Consider the following 16,426-nt stretch of genomic DNA (forward strand, 5'->3'; position numbering starts at 1 on the left):
TGTAAGTCCAGCACAGACAATGACTATTGCTGATTAAACCAATCACTGTTCAGCTGGACATTTCTTTGTTAGATTTCACAAAGATGTGCATTCTTCAAAATACTGCACTGAGTAGTGTCAAATATGAATTAAACAATCATTGGAAAGTTACAGGCTCATCATTATTTACAAGAAAATTATAGCATTAAAATAAACAAAAGCTTGTTTGGCAGTGAATCATATAAATGCTACAGTGTGTTTACATAATTGTGTTCAGTTTCATTAAAACTAAATATTGTAATGTGTGCTTTAGGTATTTACCAAGATAAATTGTATTGTTGCCCAATATTCCACAGAGTGCATGAACATCTACATACATTGAACTTACTTATAAAAAGTGACCAAAATATACAATTGTTTTCCTACTTGTTTGTAAAGGTCAGCTGTGTGAGTGCCACATTTGTGCAGCTGTCCCCAGATGTTTACACCCACTGTGGATTTTTGACTGCAAGTGAAGCCTGTGGTCTGTCATCAGGGGCTGGTGTAAGTGATTCAACTTATAGAAGAAACAATGTTGTTGATTTAAAGCAAAACATTCTAGTTGTGACCCTTGCAGTTGACGGGAAAGTCTGTGTGTATGAAGACAAGAAAAACATCAATTGCAACAAAGAGTAACAAGCTGCCCCCTTTCTGTCCTATTGGCTCCTCTGTTTGAGCACAACTCATACAAATAAGAATGAACCTGTTTGTCTTTCCTGGGATCGGTAAACATCCTCAACACAAACAGCACTGAGAGAGAAGAAAGTCACACCACCTGGGCAGCTGTACTCTCATTCTATGTGTCTTTTGGTGGCTGTAGGAGGAAACTGATAATGAAGGCTCTTATGTTTTAATTATTTTAATTATCTTTCTCAGTGGCCCTTGAACAGGAATCAGACATAATATATCTGATAGGACACAGAAGTATTATTATTTGTTTGAGAGATTTTTCCATACATTTCAAATAAAATGTTAACGCTTTGTTAAAGGGATTGTTCAACAAGCTTAGGGCCTCCATATGCTCAGAAACTGCCCTGACTGGGGCTAACATCCTGCTTAATGTTTGTCTTTACAGGTTTGGAACAACATGAGGTTAATGCCAAATCAATCCTAATACGTTTTTGTTTAAAAAAGCATTAATGTCGCTAAGTTTACACCTCTCATACATACTGGAATGCTGTTTTTCTCCAACGTAAACAGAACACTCTCCATAACTGCATATTTTCTCAAACGATGATGTTGAGAATCTGAAAAGAGAGGTTTCAAATTTAAACAGATTAGTGTGGATGTGGCCTAAGTAAATATTGAAAGTTTCTTTTTTGGGTGAAATATCCCATTAATACAGTGCATACATTCTTAATGTCCTAAAATGTGGCTTACAGGTAGATCTTTGACAAGAGAAAAATGCACTTAGAATAGTTCATTCAAAAATGTTAAATCTCTAATCATTTACTCACCCTCTTGCCATCCCAGAAGTGTATGACTTTCTTCTGCTGAACACAATCAAAGATTTTTGGAGAATATCTCAGCTCTGTAGGCCCTCACAATTCAAGTGAATGTGACCAAAAATGTTAAGCTCCAAAAGGACATAAAGGCAGAATAAAATACAATATAAAAACTTCAGTGAATAAAATCCATATTTTCAGAAGAGATATGATAGTTGTGGGAGAGAAACAGATCAACATTTAATACTTTTGTATTTGGTGATTCAAATTCATATTCATCCATATCACCACCGACTGAGCAGGGAGGAGAAGTTATAGAAAAAAGCACTTAAATAATGATCTGTTTATCACCCAAATCTATCATGTCGCTTCTGAAGATATGGATTTAACCACTGGAGTCATATGGATTACTTTAACATTGCCTTAATGTGGATTTTGGAGCTTCAAAATGTTGGTACCTATTCACTTGCATTGTGAGAACCTACAGAGCTAAAATATTCCTCTAAAAATCTTTTTTTTTTGTGTTCAGCAGAAGAAAGAAAGTCATACACTTCTGGGATGGCATGAGGATTAGCAAATAATGAGTTAATTTTCATTTCTGGGTGAATTATCCGTTTAAGTCTTTTCCAGAGTGTTTAATTACCACTAATGTAATTCCAGTGTATGACCTCTTTGCTGTAACTGTATATGTGCAATTCAATATATTGAACATAATCACTCATGCACACACATACGAACACACTAATGCATCCCACTCTTAACATACACGTTACAGACCTGGCGCAGGTGCAGTGAATATTACAGCTCTGTTGCTAGGAGGGCCAATGAAAGCACATTAACTCCACAGGCAGTTCCCCCTATCTCATTCAATACAGGCCTTCTCCTCCCGTGGCCAGACAGCCAGGCATCTGTTTCAGGCTGCAGCTTGCACCCCCCTCCCCCCTCCCCAGGCACTGTCTGGCATCCACATGCAGGCCCTAAATCAGTGCCTTGGGAGCATACATGCAGCCCACCCCTCTATGCTTTATTTTGACATTTGAGTGTCACTTTAACCATCTTCAACCATTAAATTCAGCAAATTTTAATACAAATCACTGCATGTCTTTGATTTGGTGTGCTGTGTTGGTGAAGCATGTTCCTCCATTTGTATGCACAAGCTGCGTGAGCCTTGAGTTTAACTTAATTAACAATTATTATTTTGCCCTGAAGCTTTGTTTATGGCACCTTTAAAGTGTGATCTGGCAGAGTAGATGTCTCTGAGAAGGAGGTTAGATTAATCCCTGTTTTCCTGATCAGGCAAATTAAACCAACATAGTCTAATTAAAACTCGAGATAATTTTCTTTGTGTAATCATTGTTAGACTTGGCTCGTATGAAAAGATACTATAATCCCATACAGACCAACCAATCATCAAACAGAATTTCTAATTCATACAATACAGCCATAACATTTGACATAGCCTCCTATCCAACAAAAAGGGAATGTCTGTTAACAAATTTGGTCACTTTTTCCACATTTGTTATGCAATACAAATTATTAGATTGGGTGAGGGGTTAAACTTCACAAAAACATGGTTCGTTTATTTTTCTCTATGAGAGTTAAAGTCAACCATTTACAATTTATTAAGATTTTGCCATCTTGTAATATCATCACAAACTTTGTCACCACTTTTAAGTCATAAATAATGTTCTCTACTCATGCATAATGTATCTAATATGAGTCTAAAGTACTTTGCTCAGTGAAGCAAGTGTCCTGTGTTAACTTTTTCACTCCACTTCACTCCAAAGCAAACTGGCTAATTGCCCATCTGCCATTCCTCCTATGTAGCTATCTAGTTCTCCTTTAAGACATCATCTCTGGTGCTGTGTTTGCTTGTTTGTACCTGTCATGTAGGCCTGCTTGTCCACCCAGCATGCTACTTGGTAACATCTTATCAGTTCCTTAAAGATCAAAGACCCATGGTGATCTCTATCAGTTGATAGTCCTCCCCTCCTTCTTCACTCTGCCTCCATCAAAGTACCCAGACTTTGAATGCCATGCCTTTAAGCATGTTAGCCTTTCCACATCTTATCAACAGAAATGGGTTTCATGGCTTCATTCTTCACAGTCCAATAAGGCCTTGGAACAATAGAAATCAGCCAGACTGACCTGTGTCTTCGCAGTTACATAGAAGATCCCGTTAGGGTTAACTGGAGGGTTGATTAAACACTGTAAATCTTAGCGTGTTATGTATATACACTCTTGGCTGGGTGTAAAATGGTGTCTTACTCTGGGAATTGATTTGTCTAATCTGCACAAATGTTTTGGCCACCTTTTATTGTGATTTTTCTCCTTAGGTGCTGTAATTGTTTTCATTCAATCAATATAGTATTTTTTACCTCTAAATCAGCATAAAGATATTCATTTTCTGCCCTCCTGCCCCATCCTAAAATAAATGATTTTTTTTATTTTTATTTTTTTTTTTTTTAATGTAAAGGTGTATTTCAAAGTCATGCTGACTGAACATTTATGCATTTATGGATGAGCAGACAGTGCAGACGGTCTAGGGTTAAGTTACCAAAGTCACGACCTTGCCCTGACCTGGGTTAAGGAAGTGGTCATGCAGCTCAGGACAAAGCTGTGGAGGAGAGAGACTGAGAGGCCAGGCGGTCATGCCTGAACAATAGCGGCCGCACATTCAGCCTGGGAGTTACACAAAGGCCAAAGCTGCCCCCTTTTCCCTACTCACACCTCACCATAGAGCCGGCATTTCACACTAGTCTGTGAACAACCATTCAATCAAACTACTGTTTAACTTAACCTGTGTTTTTTTAAATTGTTACATCATCTCTGTTAAGCCCTCCAAAATGCAACACTGTACAAAGTGGTAAGCAGTATTCGTTACCTTGATTAGCCATTTCTTCCTGAACTAACACTTAAAATTAGTTGTGTAAGTGTAGCAATTTATTCAGGTTGATTCAGACATGTTAAATAATATTTTTGACTTCAGTTAATGTAGATGAAGCACACTTTAAGGTTACATTTGTGTGTGTACTCTGTGCTTTCTCAATTAACCAATAGACTTTGCAAAAAAAAAAAAAAAAATGACTTGAAATATATGTAGGAAAGTAAAGTGTAAAGGTGTAAGACAGTTTTTGTTTTACAGGCATTGTGGCAGTTAAAAGGTTTAGACATTTTTTATGTGTTCTCTAACCATACACAGAGATATTTCTGTTTTTATTCATATTGTAGAAGACTGTCAGTTACTTTTAATAGTAACAACAGCAATTTGACAATCGCTGATTTATCTGTATCAATACTGGACACTGCATGTACGAATGCCATCTGGATCACAGAAAGACCATATAATCAGGTCCTGGCACAGGCCACAACTGTGAAAGCAGAAGATGCTCGTGGTTTGATGGGGCCGACTACTCTGTTGGGAGTCGGAGACCCTAAAAGATTCTTTGTCTCTCAATCGAGTGCCCTATGGCAAGACCTGAGAGGAGGACTCTACAGCAACAAGCCCCCCCTCTTGTTACTCATTGGACTACTCCACCCCATTACCTGTCCTGACTCTGGATCAAGGTGTGGGGGTTGCATATCAAACAGTCTTGAGCCTTTGATGTTCACAGAAACACAAATACTGATCTGACCTGAGTCGTAACAGCTTATTTGTCCCCTTTAGTCATTCATAGCCTCCTTGTTGAATGTCTATGCCTTCAAAGGGTCCTCTCTGTAGGCCTGGCTTACAGTAGCCTTGCTGGCTTTGAGAGGCATGTGACCCACTATGTCCAGGGTCTGGAGGGAGGCCATCTGGCTTCCTGACAGATTTGATATTGATTTATTGGTTGTACATGTGAAGATAGGGAGACACCAGCTGCTAGGAGCCCAGGCCGTATCTAGTACTTTCCAAGCCTCTCTAAGAAAATGGGCTTAACAAAAGCTTCTCAGTGCTCATCGTAATTAATCTTCATGAAAAAATACTGATCTAACATTATATCAATGAAAAGGGCTTTTGCACAACTCTGTGCAGTTAGACATTAGAAGTTGGCAAATGTCACCAACTCTGCTTAGGATGTCAGGGAAGAATTTATTGGAAAACACTGGGCAACTGTGAAACATTGGACACATTTTAGACAACTATCTGTAGTCTGACCAGTTGAAGGGTGTCAGTGCAGCCCTCTTCTCCCAGATTATCTGCTCAAACCCCCTCTTTCTCCCTTCCTCCTGTCCCACCTGGCAGAGGGCTGTGATGTGGCCATGTTCTTGATAATGAGGTGAGAACTTTATTGCTCTTGTCTCTGGACTGGCACTAGTTTGTGAGATGGGGCCTGTTTCCAGTGTAGCACTGAATGGAAAAGAGCGCCCTCTTTTGACAATTTACATTTACAACAGATTATGCCTCAGGGCCTTGAACTATTAAAGTGATAGTTCACCCCAAAATTAATATTCTGTCATCATTTACTCACCCTTATGTTGTTCCAAACTTAAAAGTACGTACTGTCAAAGTATGCACTGCATTTGATGAAGAACGACCTTCTCGACTGGTAAAAAAGTACGTTCATTAGGTTTGCAGATGATGCCTGGGCATACTTCATCCGGGAACATGGCCATTGTCCCATGACCCGAATGTATGACTTAAAAACAACAAATGTGAAAATAATTTACTCTGCTTTTGTTAAACAAGCACAATTTAACCAAAAGGAACATATTTCTTGGTATACACTTGCTGAACACTTTATTGGGAACACTAGTCAAGTCAAGTCAAGTCAAGTGGTTTTTATTGTCGTTTCAACCATATACAGTTAGTACAGTACACAGCAAAACGAGACAACGTTCCTCCAGGACCATGGTGCTACATAAAAACAACAAAGGACCAACATAGGACCACATGAGACTACACAACGAAATAAAATACCTATATAAACTACCTATATATACCTATATAAAGTGCACGTGCAAACATGTGCAAAAAGTACAGGACAGTACAACAAATTACTGACAATGAACAGGACAATAGACAGTGCAGCGCCGACCAGTACTCAGTAGTGCAAAAAGATGACAGTTTCTAAAAATGTAAACATAACATACTATGAGATAATGTTCTATGCACATAGCAGTTATTGAGGTAGCAGACAGTTATAAAGTGACAGTTATTAAAGTGCAACTCAGGACACGTGTGTGTCAAACCAGTCTCTGAGTATTGAGAAGTCTGATGGCTTGGGGGAAGAAGCTGTTACACAGTCTGGCCGTGAGGGCCCGAATGCTTCGGTACCTCTTGCCAGACGGGAGGAGGGTAAAGAGTTTGTGTGAGGGGTGTGTGTGGTCGTCCACAATGCTGGTTGCTTTGCGGATACAGTGTTTTTTTTAAAACACTGTATCCCACTTAATTGGGACTATGGTCTATGGACTATGGTCCCAATTAAGTGCCTGACGTGGTATTCTAGCCCATCCACCTCAAGATTCGACATGCTGTGCATTCTGCTCACTACAATTGTACAGGTTAGTTATCTGAGTTACTGTAGCCTTTCTGTCAGCTCTAAATAGTCTGGCTATTCTCAGTTTACCTCTCTCATCAACAAGGCATTTCTGTCCGCAGAACTGCCACTCACTGGATGTTTTTTGTTTTTGACAACATTCTGAGAAAACTCTAGAGACTAATGTGTGTGAAAATCCCAGGAGATCAGCAGTTACAGAAATACTCAAACCAGTCCGTCTGGCACCAACAATCATACCACAGTCAAAATCACTGAGATTAAATGATTTCCCCCATTCTGATGGTTGATATGAACATTAATTGAAGCTCCTGACCTGTATCTGCCTAATGTTATGCATGGCACTGCTGCCACACAATTGGCTGATTAGATAATTGCATGAATACGTAGGTGTACAGGTGTTCCTAATAAAGTGTTCAGTGAGTGTATATAGTCACCCAACTTGAGGTTCTCCACCATTTTTTTTTAATTCAGCATTTTAAATATGACATCTCCTCACATGCCATTATGTGGATAGTACAATGTCCCATATTTTAGAATCTCGCCATATGTAGTGGGTCATCCTGGTCGTGAATGTGAAAGTGAATGGTGAATGAGGCTTTCAGGCTTTTCAGTCTGCCTAGCATTTCCCATTTCTATGAAAAGAAAGTGATGTGGATTTCGGTGAGTAAATTATCACTTTTTGATCATTTATTTTAATGATCATAATGATTATTTTAATGTTGAGGTGATCTATACCTTTAAAAGTTAGCTGTAATCCTTATACTTTACATTGGCTTTAGATCACCTAAATAAACATATTGCAAAAAGAAAAACAGGGTGAAAAGGAGAAAGGATAGGTCAAATACTATTGCTTGAGTCAAGTCACTCTCTCTTCCTCCAGCACTCCATTTCAAAGTGAGGGATCAAGGGCAGACTTGCGCATGGCATACAGTGAATGACAATAGCTGTCCCTGCTCACAGCAAGACAAAAGAGCTCTGAAAGTTCCCAGGTTAATAAGTCCAGGGCAAAAAGTCAGGAAAGACACTGTGAATTCAAGAGGAAGTCAGTGCCCTATCCTCTATAGTAGATACAGATAGCAGAGGAGGTGGGCAAAGATGTTTAACTGAGAATAAACAAAAGCGAGGAAATGTTTGAGAGACACATTAAGGGATACGAAAAGACATTTCTCTGTTCCACAGGTGGTACCACATGATGTGGCCATCTTGTTAAGTGGCTCTTCTACTAATTGATAAGATACAGCACACGCACACTCTTCACACCTGATCTTTCATAAGTTTCACCCTATTATCTTGTCATTGGAGCCACATGTATATGACTGAAAGATCAAAGGAGTCCCTCTTGTCACATACAAAAGGAAGTGCTGGGACATTTACTGCTTCTGTGAGCAGAAAATTCTCACATTCTCACTCTGTGGAATTTTTCTGTCAAACCACAATGACACTCAGCATGATTGTAAATATTATAACTACCCTATAATGTGGTATTACGGTGACATAGAGATCCAGAGGTATAACAAACTGGAGTGTTGTTATATTTGTAATGACTGATAGACCTGCAGTTTTTAATAACATTACAGTTTTTTAAATCACAGAACTTACGCAATGATAAATAATTCCTGCACTACTCTAAGCTGTACCAGCCCCCGGCGCAATGTAGCATAGGATCTCTTTTGAACAGACTGTCATTTCCTTCTCGGGGCACTGTTATTCCAGTAGCCTTTGTAAAAAAAAAAAGCCAAGTGGCCCAGCTACAGACAGGAGGTGGGCTCTTCACAGGCAGCTGAGGTTGTCGACTCAGCAGGGGAGGGAGGCGCACATAGTAGGGGGATACAGGCTGAAAACAAACACTAGCCCTAACAGGAAAGAAACTACAAGACCCTGCTGGGAAATTAGGGGGACTCATGTGCTCATTTTCATACATAGGACTACATGCTACAGTGTGGCATGCTTAAATGTGTTTGTTGTTGCATAGGATTTGAAGGAATGATTGGCATGGCGTATTTGTTTACAAAACCCACAGTTTGGTGAATTAGAGGATACTGACAAAAATACTCTAGACCCACAAATGCTCTAACTGTGCTGTAAAAATGAACAGAAATCAGCTGATAAAAATGTCTCCCCTGTTATGTGTATTTTACAGAGGACTTGCTCTGAGACTCTTAGATTTATGAACGAGACTAGTTCCCTTTCAGAACTGAAAGAGCTGCAGTTGATTCAGATTTTTACAGTAAATATAACCACATTCACTGTTTTGAGTGGTAAAATACTGCTACTATTTTATATACTGTAAATAGCAACTAACATTTATGTGAGGTTAGTTACAAGAATTACAACATACTGTAACCTTTTCAGAGGCATGACACATCTGAATAAAAAGAGATTCCTAATATGCATTCCCATATTAATATTAATACTAATTTACATGCTATCAGGTAAACACAGCATTAAATGTGTTTACCCTATTTTAAAGGGCTGGTTATAAGTGTGGGTTAGGTAAAGACTGCCATCTGCTGGCTACAGATATCACATGCAGATTGTGGATCTGAAATCATAGTATTACATCGAACTATTGAAAGCAGCAATAGAAAAAAAAAAAAAGAATATTATTTGTTTACATAGCTATAAGAAATATTTGTGTAATTTCATAGACATTTATTTGTATATAATTATTTAGGTGTGACTGGTAAATTTTCTTTATGAAGAATGTTAAAGTGAGGTAGATGCTTTACTTTTCTGTGATGGAATTTTGAACTTTGTATATTTTTACTTTATTATTTATAAAATATTCCACATTTCTAAAGTGGTCAGAGGTAACCGCATTTGGACTATAATGTGACAATAGGCTACTATTACAATTAAATAACACTGCAGCTGAGAAAGAACAGGACTATTTGATCTCTATCATATTCTATTACATTTAATTTAAGATGAATTTCTTGTGACATTCATATTATCTGTCTATGTTTTTGTATAATTGTAAAAAAATAATAATTAAGTGTGTCTGTGTGTGTGCGCTTTATATATATATATATATATATATATATATATATATATATATATATATACACACACACACACACACACACACACACACACACACACACACACACACACACACACACACACACACACACACACCGTATATGTATATATTAGGGCTGTCGAGTTAACGCGTTAATAACGCGCGATTAATTATACAAAAAATAACGCGTTAAAATTATTAACGCGTTTAATCGCATGCTTGTATAGTCCAGAGGGCAGTAAGTAAAATTTCAGCTATGTGAGCAACACAGTTTATACAGTGAAGAAAACAACACAGATATGCGTTACTAAGGGTTCAAGTGCGAACTAAGGGATCTCAATATGTGTTTAAACCTTGAGTATTAAACTATATTTTACTTGACACAGTGACCTAAACATTTTATTTTTATGACGCAACACACACGAGACGTGACACAGGCATGTCTGACGCAGGTCGTATAGTAGGGTGACCCAGTCCCGAAATTGGGAGCTTTGTTCCGCGTCCCGCAAGTCATAAGCAGTGTCCCGCATTTCAGTTTTGTCTGTATAATTTTTTATCTTTATTATTATTTTGGCATAATTTTATTTCATCGTCCTTTAATTACAAAATCACTATAAAAAATAGTTAATAAGAAAACACTGAATGCGCAGCGCAGCCTTTTATTCTTGCCAGAGTGGGAAAACACTCTGCCCCTCATCTTTTTTGGGAATGTGCCCACGCAGTAGTATTTTTTTTATACATTTTTTTATATATTATTTAAATACTCTTTGTACCTCCAACAACTCCAAAGCATTGAAAACCATTGCACTATGTAATGATTATATGGCACTATTGTAAAATATATCTGTAGTATTGTGTACTATGTACCCCTGGCTTGTTTCTAAAAAAAAAAAAGTGTTAATTGACTGGTCCTTAAACAAGCCCTCACAATAAATCTCCAACTGATTGATAAATTCACTTGTGAAATGGATTGCTGTGAACTGTGTGCCAATGATTGACTTATTTGATCAATAATATGGTAATAAACAATATATTGTATTCTAAAGCCACTTTTTGTATTGTCTTATCAATGATTAACTCTTCTGCCACAAGAATGTAATGAATTTTATTTATCTGAATATTTTTTTATTAGAGAGAGAGAGAGAGAGAGAGAGAGAGAGAGAGAGAGAGAGAGAGAGAAAACAAGTCCACTGCCCCCGGCCCAACCCTGACGCAATCAGAAGTTAAATGTCTCCTCTTTGCAGATGATCTAGTCATTCTGTCAAAAACAAAAGAGGGACTACAGCAGCTCCTCGATGTCGTAGAGACATTCAGTCAAACGTGGGCTCTCAAAATTAACCTCGCAAAAACTAAAATAATGATTTTTCAAAATAGATCCAGGTGTAGGGAAAATAAATACATCTTTAGAGCAGGAAACCAAGTCCTCCAACACACCCACGAATACACATATCTGGGGCTAAAACTGAGTTCGACAGGGAACTTTAATCTGGCTGTGAATGAACTGAATGCAAAAGCAATGAGGGTCTTCTACATGATCAAAAATACTATTCGACATGAAATTCCAATTCAAACCTGGCTAAAAATCCTACATGCAATAATTGAACCCATTGCTCTGTATGGCAGCGAGATATGGGGACCTCTAAAAACCCAAGATTTTTCAAAATGGGAAAAAGAGGAAATCGAAAGTCTGCATACCCAAATTTGTAAAAGCATCCTAAAAGTAAACAAAGCGACACCAAACAACTCTTGCAGAGCTGAATTAGGACAATACCCCCTATTGATCAATATCCAAAAAAGAGCTGTGAAATTCTACCAGCACCTGAAGCGCAGTGACCCGAGCTCTTACCAGGCCGAAGCCCTGCGGTGTCAGGAGCAGAACCGGCCCCGGAGTGCAATCTCACAGCTGATGCTCAAACTACAGCCAGACCAGCACAGCACTATCTGGCCCAACCAAATTATAAAATTACAAAAACTAAATTACATTACCTATTGGAAAGATGCTACTAAATCACAAAAAAAGATGGAACTCTATTTAAACCTGAAAAGAGATTATAAACCAGCAGAATACCTGAGCTGTGTAAAAGAGCATAAAGTGAGAAAGACCCTGACCAGATACAGGCTGAGTGCCCACTGTCTGGCTGTAGAGAGAGGACGGCACCGGCAGAGGTGGCAGCCGAGAGAGCAGAGACTGTGTTCTCTGTGCTGTCAGAGAGAGGTGGAGACAGAAGAACACTTCCTCATACACTGATCACTATCACAGCATTAGATCGGACTATTTCACTAGATTCCAACAACTAGAACCAAATTTTAAGGCATTACCAAATTCAGATAAATTAAATTATATTTTGGGAGAAAACTCCAGCTCAATCATAACAGCAGCAAAGTATGTAACAGCCTGCCACAAATTACAAGAGTCAGCCAGTGGACAAAACTAAGGTCTGAATGTTGGTTCAAAAGTTTTTTTTTTTTTTTTTTATTATATAAATGTATTCATGCATTGGTTCACTGATTGATTTTATTGATTATTTGTTCATTGCCTATGTAATGGCCAATGCTTTGGCAATACTGTACAAGTCATGCCAATAAAGCTCATTTGAATTGAATGAGAGAGAGACAGAGAGAGAGAGAGAGAGAGAGAGAGAGAATTTTTTATATTTAAAGATAACTATGTATAATTATTTCATCATTATGTATTGAATTATTTTTATATGAGGGGCTTTCTCAGCAAATATTTGTATATGCGATTAATCACGATTAATTAATCGGGACACCATGTAATTAATTCGATTACAAATTTTAATCGATTGACAGCCCTAGTATGTATATATATATATATATATATATATATATATATATATATATATATATACATACTCACACACACAATGATCAGCCACAACATTAAAACCACCTGCCTAATTTTGTGTAGGTCCCCCTCGTGCCACCAAAACAGTACCAACCCTCATCTTAGAAGAGCATTCAGAGATGATGTTCTTCTCACCACAATTGTACAGAGCGGTTATCTGAGTTACCGTAGACTTTGTCAGTTAGAACCAGTCTGGCCATTCTCTGTTGACCCATCTCATTAACAAGGTGCTTCCATCTGCAGAACTGCCGCTCACTGGATGTTTTTTGTTTTAGGCACCATTCTGAGTAAATTCTAGAGACTGTTGTAATTCTTGATAATGTTGTGCATGAAAATCCCAGGAGATCAGCAGGTACAGAAATACCGGACAATCTGCAATCATTCCACGATCCAAATCACTGAGATCACATTTTTTCCCTATTCTGATGGTTGATGTGAACATTAACTGAAGCTCCTGACCTGTATCTGCATGATTTTATGCACTGCACTGCTGCCACATGATAGGCTGAGAAGATAATCGCATGGATGTTTGTTGGTGCCAGACGGGCTGGTTTGAGTATTTCTGTAACTGCTGATCTCCTGGGATTTTCACACACAACAGACAATTTACTAAGAATGGTGACAAAAAAATAAATAAATAAATATCCAATAAGGGGCAGTTCTGTGGATGAAATGCCTGGTTAATAGAGAGGTCAACAAAGAATGGCCAGACTGGTTCGAACTGACAAAGTATATGGTAACTCAGATAACTGTTGTGTAAATATATATATATACAGTGAGGAAAATAAGTATTTGAACACCCTGCTATTTTGCAAGTTCTCCCACTTGGAAATCATGGAGGGGTCTGAAATTGTCATCGTAGGTGCATGTCCACTGTGAGAGACATAATCTAAAAAAAAAAAATCCAGAAATCACAATGTATGATTTTTTAACTATTTATTTGTATGATACAGCTGCAAATAAGTATTTGAACACCTGTCTATCAGAAAGTTTTCTGACCCTCAAAGACCTGTTAGTCTGCCTTTAAAATGTCCACCTCCACTCCATTTATTATCCTAAATTAGATGCACCTGTTTGAGGTCGTTAGCTGCATAAAGACACCTGTCCACCCCATACAATCAGTAAGAATCCAACTACTAACATGGCCAAGACCAAAGAGCTGTCCAAAAACACTAGAGACAAAATTGTACACCTCCACAAGGCTGGAAAGGGCTACGGGGAAATTGCCAAGCAGCTTGGTGAAAAAAGGTCCACTGTTGGAGCAATCATTAGAAAATGGAAGAAGCTAAACATGACTGTCAATCTCCCTCGGACTGGGGCTCCATGCAAGATCTCACCTCGTGGGGTCTCAATGATCCTAAGAAAGGTGAGAAATCAGCCCAGAACTACACGGGAGGAGCTGGTCAATGACCTGAAAAGAGCTGGGACCACCGTTTCCAAGGTTACTGTTGGTAATACACTAAGACGCCACGGTTTGAAATCATGCATGGCACGGAAGGTTCCCCTGCTTAAACCAGCACATGTCAAGGCCCGTCTTAAGTTTGCCAATGACCATTTGGATGATCCAGAGGAGTCATGGGAGAAAGTCATGTGGTCAGATGAGACCAAAATAGAACTTTTGGTCATAATTCCACTAACCGTGTTTGGAGGAAGAAGAATGATGAGTACCATCCCAAGAACACCATCCCTACTGTGAAGCATGGGGGTGGTAGCATCATGCTTTGGGGGTGTTTTTCTGCACATGGGACAGGGCTGACTGCACTGTATTAAGGAGAGGGTGACCGGGGCCATGTATTGCGAGATTTTGGGGAACAACCTCCTTCCCTCAGTTAGAGCATTGAAGATGGGTCGAGGCTGGATCTTCCAACATGACAATGACCCGAAGCACACAGCCAGGATAACCAAGGAGTGGCTCTGTAAGAAGCATACCAAGGTTCTGGCGTGGCCTAGCCAGTCTCCAGACCTAAACCCAATAGAGAATCTTTGGAGGGAGCTCAAACTCCGTGTTTCTCAGCTGACAGCCCAGAAACCTGACTGATCTAGAGAAGATCTGTGTGGAGGAGTGGGCCAAAATCCCTCCTGCAGTGTGTGCAAACCTGGTGAAAAACTACAGGAAACGTTTGACCTCTGTAATTGCAAACAAAGGCTACTGTACCAAATATTAACATTGATTTTCTCAGGTGTTCAAATACTTATTTGCAGCTGTATCATACAAATAAATAGTTAAAAAATCATACATTGTGATTTCTGGATTTTTTTTTTAGATTATGTCTCTCACAGTGGACATGCACCTACGATGACAATTTCAGACCCCTCCATGATTTCTAAGTGGGAGAACTTGCAAAATAGCAGGGTGTTCAAATACTTATTTTCCTCACTGTATATATATACAGGGTTGGGAGGGGTACTTTTGAAATGTATTCCACTACAGATTACATGCTGTTAAATCTCATTTGTAATGTATTCCGTTATATTACTCAAGGTCAATAATGTATTCTAAATACTTTGGATTACTTCTTGAGCACTGGTAGATTTTTGCACTTGTTTTGATTATAAAAACTCTTCCAGTACAGTAAAACAAAATACACAAGTTAAAAATACATTCTCTGAAAAACCTAAATATCTTATGCAGTGTTGTTTCTAAAACAAGATCAATCAAATTGATCTTGTTTTAAGGATTTTTAGATATTTTTAGAGGAAAACAATAAAATAATTATTATCAAGAATATGATTTTTGCCCTAATATGAAAGGTCTTACTAGAAAAACAGAAATTATGATCCAATGTGAATTTTCTTGATACAACAATATGTATACATTTTTCCATCTGAAAGGACTAAATATTAAATGAAAAAAATTACAATAAAATGCAAAGTAATCTCTTCATTAATCAAAATACTTTTTGAATGTAACTCTATTCTAATGACCAATGAATTAAATTGTAACTGTAGTGGAATACTGTTACTTGTATTTTGTATTTTAAATACGTAATCCTGTTATGTATTCTGCTTCTCCCAAACTCTGCCTGTTTATATATACTTATATATATTAGTATATATAAAGAGTCAGCATAATTTGATGATTTGATGGTTTTATTCACAACGGGTGTTATGGGTTCTTAAAAAAAATGAGTGATCTTTAACAAAATTTTAAATGTTTATTTTATTAATTTAATTTAGTTCAAAATTACACAATTCAATTTGATGGAATTTTGTTATGAAATGGTAATGCACAAATCTTAAAATTGGCAAAAATATATTTGAGTGTATTTCTTTTTACATCTTTTTATCATTAGAGTGCAAATCATAGAGACTAATTTCTCTTTTACGAGTAATTATGCTCATAATTCTATTTGGACTAATCTCTTGTTAAGTGAGTGGTGGCAATAATCACTGATATATAAATAGAACTGCCGCTCAGTGGATGTTTTTTGTTTTTGGCACCATTCTGAGTAAACTCTAGTGATGTTGTGCATGAAAATCCCAGGAGATCAGCAGGTACAGAAATGCTCAAACCAGCCCATCATGCCACAGACGAAATCACTGAGATCACAATTTTTCCCCATTCTGATGGTTGATGTGTACATTAACTGAAGCT

The sequence above is a fragment of the Xyrauchen texanus genome, chromosome 19, assembly GCF_025860055.1.
Source record: "Xyrauchen texanus isolate HMW12.3.18 chromosome 19, RBS_HiC_50CHRs, whole genome shotgun sequence".
Classification (NCBI taxonomy): Eukaryota; Metazoa; Chordata; class Actinopteri; order Cypriniformes; family Catostomidae; genus Xyrauchen; species Xyrauchen texanus.